General features: G+C 45.3%; 1 long non-coding RNA gene across 2 annotated transcripts; it reads left to right on the top strand.

Moving 5' to 3' along the window:
- Positions 1–798: 798 nt before the first annotated feature.
- Positions 799–9,255, top strand: LOC147260860 (uncharacterized). 2 transcript variants are annotated; one of them, XR_015116019.1, is made up of 4 exons: positions 799–874; positions 1,784–2,134; positions 2,240–2,458; positions 9,127–9,255. It is a non-coding gene; the product is annotated as an uncharacterized LOC147260860 (long non-coding RNA). The 2 variants fall into 2 exon arrangements; XR_015116018.1 differs by lacking the exon at positions 9,127–9,255 and having other exon boundaries at positions 2,240–2,730.
- The last annotated feature ends 3,793 nt before the right edge of the window (positions 9,256–13,048 follow it).

Raw genomic sequence — 13,048 nt, 5'->3', positions numbered from 1 at the left:
AAGATTGTACTGTGTTCCATGTGTGACATGTAGAGCTGGCTCAGGTGAGCCCCTGCATGGTTTCTCCCTCTCTTTGTTTCCCTCCTCCCTCTCCTGCTCTTAGGAAAGATCCAGGAGGACTCTGGCTGCTTCCTGTTCTGCCCTCCCACCTGACATCTGGGAGAAGAGTTGATTGGAGCCTGGTTGCCCCTCCACCTGGCTGGTTCCAGGGAGGCCTCTTTATCAGCCACTCCCCTGCTTTGTTCTGGGTCTCTCTCTCTCTCTGGCGGCCTGCTGAGCAACATACTCTGAGAAACCACTTTGTAAGATCAACTTATTTGGAAGTGGGAGGTGGTCGGTTGAGGTTACATTGGGGTACCCCACACCTTACATCACGTAGTCTTCTTTTGTATACCACACTAGTTTATGGGTTGGTGCCATCCTTGTACGTTTTTGACAACCTTGATGAGTTAGACGGGCAGGCCTTTTGCTACTTGTGTTTCTTGTGTCAGGAAGATTTCAGTTAGGCCTTGTTTTGATATGTTAAGTTAATTTGTTTGGCACAATCCCCTCACGGCCTACCTTCCCTCCCACTTTGTACACAACTCTTGTTGTTTTGATCACCCCTTTGTGAAATAAATAATTCTTGCACTGATAATTTTCCACTTGGCTGTTTGTGTTATTCCTTGTGTTGCCGCAAGGAACGTAACATACTGTGAAGACTGTATGGTGACTTGTTTGTTTTATGTTTTGTATACTCTGACACAGTTTTCACGGTGCTCTGGTGAACGTGACGACGCTGCTCTCACTAAAATAAAAGACGCCTTAGGCATCAGTCGAGACTCTCTTTGGGGATCCAAGGGTTGCTACACTGATGAAGCATACAACTGATGAGGTAATCATGAAGGAGAAGATGAAACAGACCTTCACCCATCGCCAAGCAATGGTTCACAATCCAGTGAAGTCCTCTGAAATATTCACCACCTTTCCAAGACTTCCTGACATCGCAGGAATGGTGTGTGGCTCTTGAAATGAAACATAACTAACCCTTTTACAGCTGAAGCCGATTCTAAAAAAAAAGGCTTCTAAATCCTGTTTTCTGAAAAAACTTTCTGTCAGGGGTTCTCAAACCATTCCATGACAAGGACACCAAAAATGATGTGTAATTGGCCACGACCCCCATCTGAAAATGTTGTTTCAGGTCCCCCCAGAAGCAAAGATATGAATTCAAAACGTGTGCCCTCAAAGAATCTATCAAAGATTTGTGCCACCTTTTCACTATTAGATCCACGTGAACTTGTATCATGTATATGCTTGACTTATAAGTACACATGAGTTCAAAGTATCATGAACAGATAATACATAAGACAACAGAAAAACACTTCCTATCAATCTCAGCAACAGAAAGCATTTCCTGAAGCCACCTCTTGAAACATGGAGCCCTCCAGTTTAATAATTTGAATTCTTTAGCTGCAACCATGCCTGCTTGTAGAGCCTGTTTTTGAAAAGGAGGAAGAGTCCTCGTCCTGTCAGAGCAACCAAATACAGCAAAGTTCCAGTCTTGTTTGGAAAACCAATCCAATATATCCCACCAGAAGTTACTGAGAACAGGACAGTGCCAGAAGAAGTGTGCCATCGATCCTTCAGCACTACGACATCCATCATACGTGGGAGAAACAGATCCAAATATCTGACTAAGCCCAATTTTGGAAAAATGAAGTATACGCAAGACTTTGAATTGAATCAGTCTGTATCTCGAATCGATGGAACATTCCTGTACACTGACCAGGCTTTCCTCCCACAGTGCCTCTGACACTGGGACGTCCAGTTCTTTGGCCCAGGCCTCCCTGAGAGGACTGGCGTCTACTGGAATCAAAGGCAGTGACCAAGCGAGAAATCAAATGTTGGGAGTTCCACGTGAGAGAAGTAAATCTTCAAAGATGTTGCTCTTTGGTTTAATGGTGAACTCTGGAATATCCTCGCACACAATGATGCCAAAGTGTGTCTGAGGAAGGAGGTGTTCAGATTGGAGCTGAAGGAATGAAGCAGATTTGTTATCAACCATCTTCTCCAGTGGAACAGAGTCCTCTCTTCCTCCATTCCAGAAGCACACTGTCCATCATCGCTGGCTTGAACAAATGGTTCTATGATACAGGTGTGTGGATTGACACATCTGACATTCCAAGCAATTGTTTAATAAGATTCCAGATCTTCAGAGGGTTTCAAAGAATAAAGTTATGACCAAGTCATTTGTCAGCAGGCTGCGCTCCCCAGTAAAGCAGTGCAGGAAGAGAGGTCCCTGAAACTGACACAGACTGGATTTTCAGCCGGGACGGGGAGACAGCAGACCAGTCATCGCCAGGGGAGCCCCACTGTCCAGTTTTCTGATGAATCGTCCCTACTTGAAAGGGCTCAAGAATACACAAGTGGTATTCCTCTTGGTTTGACCATTTATTTTGAAGGGACCAATTTGGAGCAGGTAAGAGTCCTAGGATGGACAAGGAAATAAAAGGGTATATTTCAGTTCCAAGAATAATTTACATTTCCCTTCAACATGAGCAAAATCATGCTAATTATGCAGAGCCCAATTTACTTGTAAACAATACTTTTCTATTTATAATTTACACATTCGCACCATCGCATTCAAGTTTGACTATGAAGGAGGAGGCTAGTCATGCAATATGGACAGAATGATCATCAGAAATCCATGAAACAATGTTTCCAGGATCACTACATAAGGCTTGGCCTGGTCTAAGCTACTTTGTGATCTATATTATTGTGATTATGATTGTTGTTATTATTATTATTATTGTTATTATTGTTATTATGATTATGATGATGATGATGATGATGATTGTTATCATTATTATTATTATTATTGCTATTATTATTGTTATTATTGTTATTATGATTCTGATGATGATGATTATTGTTATTATCATTATTATTATTATTGCTATTATTATTGTTATTATTGTTATTATGATTCTGATTATTGTTATGATTATTATTATTATTAGGATTATAATTATTATTGTAATTGTTATTATTATTGTTATGATTATGATTGTTATTGTTATTATTATTGTTGGTGTTGTCAAGCATTAGCCAAATTAGCCACACACTATGAAACAATACATCATCATCATAGTCCTTTGAATTAGATGACACTTCATTGAATGCCTGCAGACTAGCACACACTATCAGACTACATTCCCCATAATCCTCTGCGACATCAGGAAACAAATTGGTGTGCTGTTTTCAAACTCTTGTTTCCAACTAAACAGCCAACAGCAACAGATGCACTTTGTGACACACATTGAGAACATGACCGCTGCATCAGTGGACTATGGACGACATCAAGTTGATTCAAATGTCTTCATTTTAAATTCACCAAGCAAACGCTCCACACTGGTGATGGGTGGATGAGGCGTCATGAAGCGTCATGAAGCGTCATGAAGCGTGTCGACACAATGACACACTGTGTTGATACTGTGTCACTGAATACTGACACCTGCTGGACTTTAAACTTCCCTGCAGGCTTGACAGACTGAACTGACACTGATTTGATGACCTGGTGTACACAATAATGTCATTGAAGTCTTTGCGTTCATATTGGATCATTCCATGTCTTTAAACAATGTGAAGATGTATCTTAATGTGAAAATCTAAGTGAAAATGTTGGTAATGAGGACGCTTGAGGACTTTTACAAATTTTTATTTCAAAAAATTCGTTTTTCTGACATTTTAAAATTAAGTCTGTTACGTTTTTTTGATAAAACTTCTCCAGCTGTCGAAAACACGGCACAGATGAGGCTGGAGTGCAAAGAAATTGTAGGGACAGCTGGTAGAGGTTTGGACAGATTGTCTTTTGGTTGGCCCAGTAACTCACTGGATCCTGGGCCCTGGAAGTACTGCCCTCTGCCAGGTATCTCTGCACCTCCTGGAAGGCATCAGCTGTGGCACTTTTTGTCTGCCTGCCCACTTCCATGTCCAAATGTTGTCAAAGGTTATCTCAAAAACAACAAACTGGCATTTTAGGACATGATTTCCCACAACAACAAACAATGCAGGTTCCTGTGGACCAAACAGCAGCTAAGAAGGTAGTGTTGGTGTCTCTGTTCCTCTCCAGAAGCACACAACTGTTGACAGAAGGCTTGGCTTTCCAAGAGAACACACTGACACTGGTGTGGTAGCCCTGAGTGTCGTGACTGAACAACCATCAGTCTTAGACTGTTAAAGAGGCTAAGAGAGGACACTTGTCAGACATTATTGTGTCTGATCGCCACAACCCACGTGTGCTATTTAAAACCATTGACTCTGCTCTGAATGCCCCACAGCCTGTCTGCCTGGAAGCACCCACTGAAATGTGCAATGACTTCCTGCACTTTTTCATTGACAAGGTTGTTATCAGGAGGGCTCTCATCTCAGCTCCTGCCGCTGACCCCTCTGCTTCTGTCCGTTGCCCGGCTGTGTTCGATAAGTTTGAGCCTGTGACTTTGTCATTTTTAAAGATGTGGTTGGCCACATGAAGCCATCAGGTTCCCCTCATGATTCTGTCCCTCCTCATTTTTAAAAGAGGTTTTCCCCAGTATGGGGCAGTCAGTTCTGGGCGTTAGTAACAGCAGTCTGTCTTCTGGTGTTGTCCCCATTAGTTTTAAACATGCAGTAGTGCAACCACTGCTTACGAAACCTGGCCTTGACAGCACTGTATTGGCTAACTTTAGGCCCATCTCTAAGTTGCCTTTTATTTCTAAGGTCTTGGAGAAAGTTGTGTCTGCTCAACTGAAGTCTTTTCTGGATGAGCATGATATTCTGGAGGTTTTCCAGTCAGGTTTTAAGACTCTGCATAGCACAGAGTCAGCACTGCTTAGGGTCTTCAATGACATCCTCCTGGCAAACGACTGTGGAGATGATGTGATTCTTGTCCTGCTGGACCAAACTGCTGCCTTTGATACAGTGGATCACAATATTTTATTATCTCGGTTGCAGCACCTAGTGGGCATTTGTGGTAGTGCTCTGCGGTGGTTTAGGTCCTATCTGACAGACAGAACTCTGTGTGTAAGCTTTGCTGGTTCTGAATCTTCCCCTGCTCCTCAGTCATTTGGGGTTCCACAGGGCTCAATTTTAGGGCCTCTCCTTTTTTCATTGTATGTACTTCCTCTGGGCTCCATTCTCATCAGCATGGCATCTCTTTTCACTGCTATGCTGGTGACAGTCAGATAGATGTGCCACTAAAGAAGAAAGATGCTCTCTCAATCAAGCCACTTCTGTTATGTCTTGATGACATTAAAGCCTGGATGGCCCTAAACTTTTTCAATTTTAACGAGAAGAAAACTGAAGTGATGGTGTTTGGTCCCAGTGGCTCCTGTGAACCTCCCCCTATTGACTTGGGCCCCTTGGCTCTGTATGTGAAGCCAACTGTTTCAAACTTGGGTTTAAGATGGACAGGGATTTCAAACTAGATCGTCAAATAGGTGCAGTGGTGAAGTCCATTTTCTTTCATCTGAGGCTGTTAGCAAAAGTGAAGCCCTTTCTTGCAGGAGAGCATTTTGAGACTGTGATTCATGCCTTCATCACGTCTCGGCTTGATGATTGCAGTGCTCTTTACTTTGGAATCAGCCAGTCCTCCCTCTCACGTCTCCAGTTGGTACAAAATGCTGCTGCTCGACTTTTAACCGGAGCAGGAAGAAGGAGCCCATCGTTCTGGCCTCCCTCCACTGGCTGCCTGTGCACTTTAGGGTTCATTTTAAGATTCTTTTATTTGTTTTTAAATCCTTAAATGGTCTGGCCCCCCTTACCTCTCTGAGCTGCTTCACCCTCGTGCTCCTGCTCGGTGCCTCAGGTCAGCTGACCAGCTGCTCCTGGAGATACCGAGGTCTAAGCGGAAGCTCAGAGGGGACAGAGCCTTTTCTGTTGCTGCTCCCAAATGATGGAACGATCTGCCTTTGCACCTCAGACAGGCTTCTTCACTGTCCATTTTTAAAACTAATCTTAAAACCTATTTTTATTCCTTGGCTTTTGACCCAGCATGAGACTTTGCTCCTGTTTTAGTATTTTTATTGTTCTTCACTTGATTATTATGTTTTATGACTATTTATGTACAGCACTTTGTTTTCAGCTGTGGTTGTTTTTAAAGTGCTTTATGAATAAAGTTGAGTTGAGTCTTAGTTTTCAAAGACCTTCTGCCCTTGGAGGAGAGTTTTAGGCCTTCCTGGTGTTGCTGGACAGGCGGAGCAGGGACCGAGCAAAGCTGTGGTTTCTAAGAATGGAGAAAGTCCCTGACAACATGACGCTTGGGCCCAGAGTTCAAATACTGAACCTTTCCTTCAAGTATCTCTACATCAGTTCCTTTGTTCCACATCAAAACCACTGTTTTGGCAGTCCAACACTTCATCGGACAGTTGTATAAAACAACGCTGCATTCCTACTTTGCCAGGTTGCCTTGAATGTGGCGTCACTTCCTGTTCTGACACTCTGCTGCTTTTTCAACATTTTTAACAAGAAATGTTTGTTCACAATTCACTGAAACGACTGTTCAATGCCATACATTTACAGACCTTTGTGTTTCCTTGAAGGTTCATGTTGGAACACTGAACGTAGTAAAACCTGTTCTTTAATGGGAAATCCCTGTAGATGAAGTGGAACATTCCAGAACTTCACTTTAACACACTCCAATTCCAGAGCTTCTGTTTGAATGGAGCTGTTGTTCATGGATTTTGATGGACGATGCTTGGTTTTCCATTGTCCAATGAATGTTTGACCCTTCCAGTCCTCTAAAGTGATGGACTAATACTGGCAAGATGCAGAAATCCTCTATTGTTCAAAGCACAGATTCTGTGTTGATACATTGTTGTAGTTTTTATACTTGGAGAAACCAGAATCTGACAGGAAATCACTGTAGAAAGTTGGCTCAGTTCCAGAAAGTAACAACTCAGTAGCTTCACTTGACAGTGACGGACCTTAAACTGGGCTATTTTGATGGACTCCGCTTGCTTTTCCACTGTCAAATGAACTTTTCTAATGGGAAATTCCTGCTCATAGACTGGTTTGTTTCATAAAAGAACCAGTAAGAGCCCTGAACTGAGAGAAGAACCTGAAAGGTCCTTGTTCTTCATGTGTTTTCCATGATGGGCCTGTTTTCCTGCAGTTGAAAGCACATTTCTCAACACTAAATGGACTGTAATTTCATCAGTTTGGACTGGGAAAGCTGCTGGGTATTTTTACAGTTTCTTCCATGGAATTTTGTGGAACAGTTCATGACTGTAATTGGACGGTACCGTCTGGAAACGCTGCTGCCAGACTTTTGACCCTTTTTTTTACAGTGCAGTAAAGACCCAGGCCGTTAGACCTGTCCAGCCTCACACCATCTGGAGGTGTTGGTGCTGAATGGGCTTGTTCAGTGAACCCTTGGGGCTCCATCCACCAAAACCTGTCCACGTAGTCTCGGCCCCACTAGGACCAGGTCCTGTGAGTTTCAACTCTCTATGTACCAGGGCCCAGGAGCTGGAGGGCTCCTGAATCAGCAGTGTTGGTTTAGGTTGAGGGACAGAGTTGCTGAAGTTGGGGTTTTTGAATGTAGACACTGAGAGGACGGTCTCCAGTGACCTTTGACCTTGACAGAGGCCTTCCCACACCTGTTCTGGTTTGACCTGATTTGGGCTCTAGAGAGAGGAGAGGACAGGAGAGGAGAGAGAGGAGAGGAGAGGAGAGGAGAGAGAGGAGAGAGAGGAGAGAGAGGAGAGGAGAGAGAGGAGAGGAGAGGAGAGAGGAGAGGAGAGAGAGAGGAGAGGAGAGAGAGAGAGAGAGGAGAGGAGAGAGAGGAGAGTAGAGGAGAGGAGAGAGAGGAGGAGAGAGAGGAGGAGAGGAGAGAGAGAGGAGAGGAGAATAGAGGAGAGAGACGAGGAGAGGAGAGGAGAGAGGAGAGGGGAGGAGAGGCCTCCATGTGGCTCATGGATCCCTGCATGGAGAGACCGTCCCTTCTCCTTCTCTGTGTCCACAAAGCCACGGCGGTGGAACCAAAGGTCTCCAATGTGCAGGGTCCTTGACAAAGTGGGGCTTCATGGTGGTGGACTGATGGCTCTACCTGCTGCTACAACACAGGCTTGGGATTTCTCCTCTGGAGCACACAAGGTTGAGGTGGGTTTTCTAGCCCAGCCTGGAAGGCTCTCACACACTCGCCAGAATTCAGTTTCTTTGATGTGTCCTGAGATCAAAGACAGAATTCTAGGATCAAATACACTGGGAAAGCCCCCTGATGACATCATTAGGAATCTGACTTGGATCTGGTCCTCACCTGAGCCGGTTTCGTTGCAGCTCCTGGTTTTTGCGACTGCACTCGTGGACACATTCAAAGATTTCTCAGTTTTCCACAGCGCCTGACCTTCAGGTCTGAGAGGACTGATGGATGGTGGTTCCTCTCTACTGAGCTGCTGGTTCCTGCCATGACAGGAATTCTACCAGTTGGTAAAGGGAGCTGTCAGCTGGGGACAAACCTGACTTCTGCTCAGCTCCACTGATGCTCCACCCCAGGAAGAAGGTAGGAAGTTCCACCAAGGAACCTGACAAGGTGAACCTGAGAGGGGAACCTTTTCAGGTGATGACATCATGAAGCTCCCTGAGAGAAGGACGAGTAGAGGGAGGGCACTTTGAGGAGCTAGAATATCAAACCTGTTCCAGTTCTTAACAATTCTTGGCTCTACTCCATGACTCCATGTATCTTGTTTGATATATTTGATGTCTTCAGTATGAATCTCCAAAGTAGAAGGTAGTCCAAATAAAGGACACCACTGAAGAAGAGGGTGTCCTCACTTCTGAGCGGTAGTGAGTGGCTGCTCTGTCCATGTCCTGTTTTTAAAGTACTATTTATTTAGTGGCTTTAGGGGCAGACAACAAAAACAGCATCCCATTTTTAAAGTGTTGCATCGTGAGGTGTAGAGGTCCCAGGTGGAGGGAGGACTGCTACCCACAGTTCTCTGTGCTGCCTTGACCCCCCCCCCCCCCCCCCCCCCGCTGAGCCTTCTGTTCAGCAGCCTGTAGCTGCCGTGCCACACGGTGCTGAGGCCCTGCCTCAGTTGTAGAGAGCAACACTCCAAGAGCCAGGATCCAAAAGGGTAACAGCTCACCTTCACTATCTTTGTCCAACAGAACCCCCACCAGCTTCGGGTGGTGGACCAGGCCCCCAGCTCTGGCTGTGATGGAGTTCTGTGGCCCTGATGGTGTCCACTTGTTTCCAGGCCAGACCAGGCTACCAGGAGACATGTGTGGAAACAGGGAAAGGGTGGTCCACCACCCATTCTCCTAACCCAAACCCAACCCCCACTGAGGAAGCAGCGTGTGATCCCAACCCACTTAACGGCCGCACCTTTGCACCTCCCTGCTGGATTTGTAGGCATGGCTTGTGACCAGGACATGGATGAATCCTGAGGGTTCCTTCCAGTGTCACAAAACAGGATTACAGTTCAATAGCAGGGATTTTCAGGGAGTTCAAGGTGCTGGGGAGAAGTGGGGTCCCAAGAACTGAAGGACTGTGCACCCCCTTTCTCCTCCTCAGACAGGTCTTTGCCCTCCTCCCCAACCAATTTTGTTGGGTTTTTCTTTTGATCTTTTGTTGTGAAAGTGCCTTTAGTCGTTTGTTTTATTGATCCTTTCATTTAAAAGCACTTTTAGTTGTTTGTTTTGAACTAATGAGCACATTTTTACTCCTAATTTCTAATATCATGTTGAATTGGTGATGTAACTGTTTAATGTGTGTTTTTAATATTGACAAATGTTTATGTACTCAAATAAATGTTCTTCCTTCATTTCACTACGTTCTCTGTCCTCTTTGATCCTCCTAATGACTCACTGATTTATCCTTCTATGGTTCTGGTTCTATCAGTTCTAAAATACAGTCTCCAACAGACAGAACCAGAGACCTGCGTGTGCTCCAGAGTCCCTCTGCTTCTCCAGCTCCCAGGTTCTCTACCTTCTTTTCTCAGGCTGCTTGTCATTGCCTGGACCAGGACCCAGGATCTCCATGAGGTGCAGACACCATGCTGGTGGTTCAGCTGGGGAACCCTCCTTTCCCCCTATGACACTCATCAAACTGCCTTCAATCCTGTCAACAAACTCTCTTAGAAAGTGATGTTTCTCTTTTTTCAAGATGGTGTTTCTTGACCAGCACCTTTTCAAGTCTCTGAAAGTGGTGGGAACTCACTGACAGGTGCATCAAGAAAGGATCCTCTCACCACATGGCAACGCGCTTTCCCCTGAAATGGAGGTCCCATGAAGGACTTTAGGTAGGAATGATGTGGTGTGGTGGAAGGTGAGAACTGGGATGCTGCATGTAAAAGGTACTCCTGAGGCTGGAGGTGTCACCCTTAACACTGGAGGGCCTCTTGCCACAGTTGGGGGAGCTGGGAAAGTTTCCGGAGGTCCACATTTACAGGGAATGAACAGGGGTGCTAACGTTGCTGCAGGAACACCTCATTCCAGCCGTAGTGAACGGGCTCCAGTGTGGCAAATGTTGACCGCTCTTAGTTGGTGACAGCAGCTGATTATTGCTGGAAAGGTGAGCTTGGAAGCTTTCCTCTGATGGTGACAGGTTTGATGGGGGGGGGGTGACCAACTGTGTCAGGTGAGAGATGAACCCCCCAGAGCGGTCAGGTTTTGTGTCATGTTAGATTAATTTGAACCAGGATTGCCTTCTCTGACTCTGTCATTGTCAAACAATGCACGGCCTCCCATCAACTTCATAAAAACCCATGAATGGGTATTTTAATGTGTGTCAGTATGTGTTTTACACACACACACACTCACACACACTCACACACACACACTCACACACACACACACACACACACACACGTGAAGGACAGGTACCGTTTCTGGTCTCAGCTCCCTAAGATTCCATGTGACTCACCCCTTCATAAAGGTGAAGTCTTATTTCACAAAAACTGCGGGGGAGCCTTCCAGTTCTGAGGTTAGCACCCCAACATTGGAGAAAAAGTGAAACACTGAAGACAAATCTCAAGAAGAACCTTTGTCCCTTCCCTCCCCAGACGGCAATGTCACGTCCATGCCCTAGCGGTGTTCTTGGTTGGCCTTGTGTCTGTCTTGTCTCCTGGCTCCCGCTTTTATATTGAAATTGAACTCTGCTCTCATTTCTGGTAACTTCCCTTCCCCTTGGTGTGTTTCCCACCAGGCCAGAAAACGGACCGAGTACCGGTTTCTTCATCTTCAAACGTTCTCGTCAAAGAAATCTTCATGTGTAAATGTACATTTTGGTGTATTGTTTGTTTGTTTTCTTTTTTTATCTGTTCCCCTCTTTGCTTTGGAATGTGATACAGCCTGTCAACCATTTGTTTGTTAAATAGACAAAACTAAAGAAGCAAATGAAACATTTCGCTGATTAGTTGTGAGCCTTTTTTTTGTATCACAAACTTTAATTTGTAAATTTGTGGAAAAAGGCAAAGAAAGCAGGAGTGACCCTCCACATTAGGAGGGACTGACAAAGACTTGTACCTATGATAACCCAGCCTGTCATTTGGAAAAGAGATTCTATGCCTTGACTGAACTGGGAGGCTAACAAAGCCTGAGGAAAGCTAAAAACAATCCAAAACGTTGCACGCTGAGACTGATGTCATTACGGCTATGAGGGGCCCTAACCCTATGTTCAGCACCTGAACAAAGTACTTGCATGCTCTTCAGTGAAGTATTTTTGAGTAATTCTCTAGAATAGTACTCTCAAGTACTATGACTGGGGTGGCAGTATTTCAGTTTGTTTTATTTAGTACTCATTCCACCTCTCCTTTGCCACCAATACTTGTTGTGGTCTGCATGTCCAGCGAGTGAGAGATTGTGTCAAACGTGGTGTTTTAGGGCTCTTGATCTGTGTCCTCCATGTGACTGAACCTTCATAACTCTTTGTGGCCTCGCTAAAACCACCAGAAACCCTAACCATCTTTGGGTGGTGGACCAAGCCCCCAGGAAGGACTGTGCATTCCTGCTCCCCACGTTTGTGGAGGGCAGGCCATAATTCTAAACCTAGCCCTTACGGTTCCAAAGTGCACCACTTTTGCTGGGGTGGTAGTCTTACCTTATACCTCCACTGATTTTATGTGTTCAAAGAATATATGCCACTTTATCTTAATCACTAATGTTGTGACAGAGTGAGAATTGAGCTGTCGTGTTTAAAATGGAGCTGCCTAAGGCCACAAGGACCAGGTCATATTTAAAGGCTATTAAGTCGACTTTTTTGAAACCCCACCACCTTCAGGCTTCATGCAGGATATCTTAGTAACCCATGCGAAATGGGAGACGAGAAAGCACTTAGGTGGGAGGGGACACTTACCTTAAAACCCTGAACCTTCACCCTGAGCAGCACCGATAGAGTGGACGCCTGTCCGGATGGAGGGCAAACCTTTCACTTGATTTGTTTCACTGCTCGTGGAATTTAAAGTTGGCATCACTCAGGCTAGGAAGCTCCTACACACACCTGCTTGCTACCATCGGAAAGCCCGTACACACATTTGGGGAGGGTAGCCAGCGTCTCGGGACTCTGCCCCCTACAGGTTGTATGTACACAAAAGTTACTGAACAGTTTAGCCTCAAAGAGACGGTGACCTAAAAGACATGCATATCAAAACAGGTACATGGAGAAGGGGCTGTTAGCTCGGGTGCTTGGAGGCCACTTTTGTTCCTTTGCACCCAGCCTGAGGAAGACACAAATTGTGTCGAAACGTCGCACGGGCACATGTTGACGTTTTTGATTTAGTTCATACCGAACCCCTAGCCCTAACCGCTCTCCATGCACCTCAGACAGGCAGGGAGTCAAAGTGTCTCTGAACAGTGACACAAGCAGGTGGAGAGGGAGGCGCTGAAGAGAAGAAAAGAACAGGCAGAGTTTCACATAAGCCATTTCAGCCCATCGGACCACTGGGCTCCGACAGGTAGGCCGACCCCCTACCTGTCCAGGTGGTTGATTTAGTGGACTGGATGTCTGTGGACCTGAACAGCTAGGCATCTGACAGCAATGAGTAAGACTTTGGGGTAAACTCTGAAGAAGAGGAAGATGAGGATGATGGAG

This window comes from Aulostomus chinensis, chromosome 5, assembly GCF_037954235.1.
Source record: "Aulostomus chinensis isolate RoL2024-O1b breed Wild chromosome 5, RoL_Achi_v1.0, whole genome shotgun sequence".
Taxonomy (NCBI): Eukaryota; Metazoa; Chordata; class Actinopteri; order Syngnathiformes; family Aulostomidae; genus Aulostomus; species Aulostomus chinensis.
Note: the sequence above shows the minus strand (reverse complement) of the source record. Positions and strands in the feature narration are given on the sequence as shown.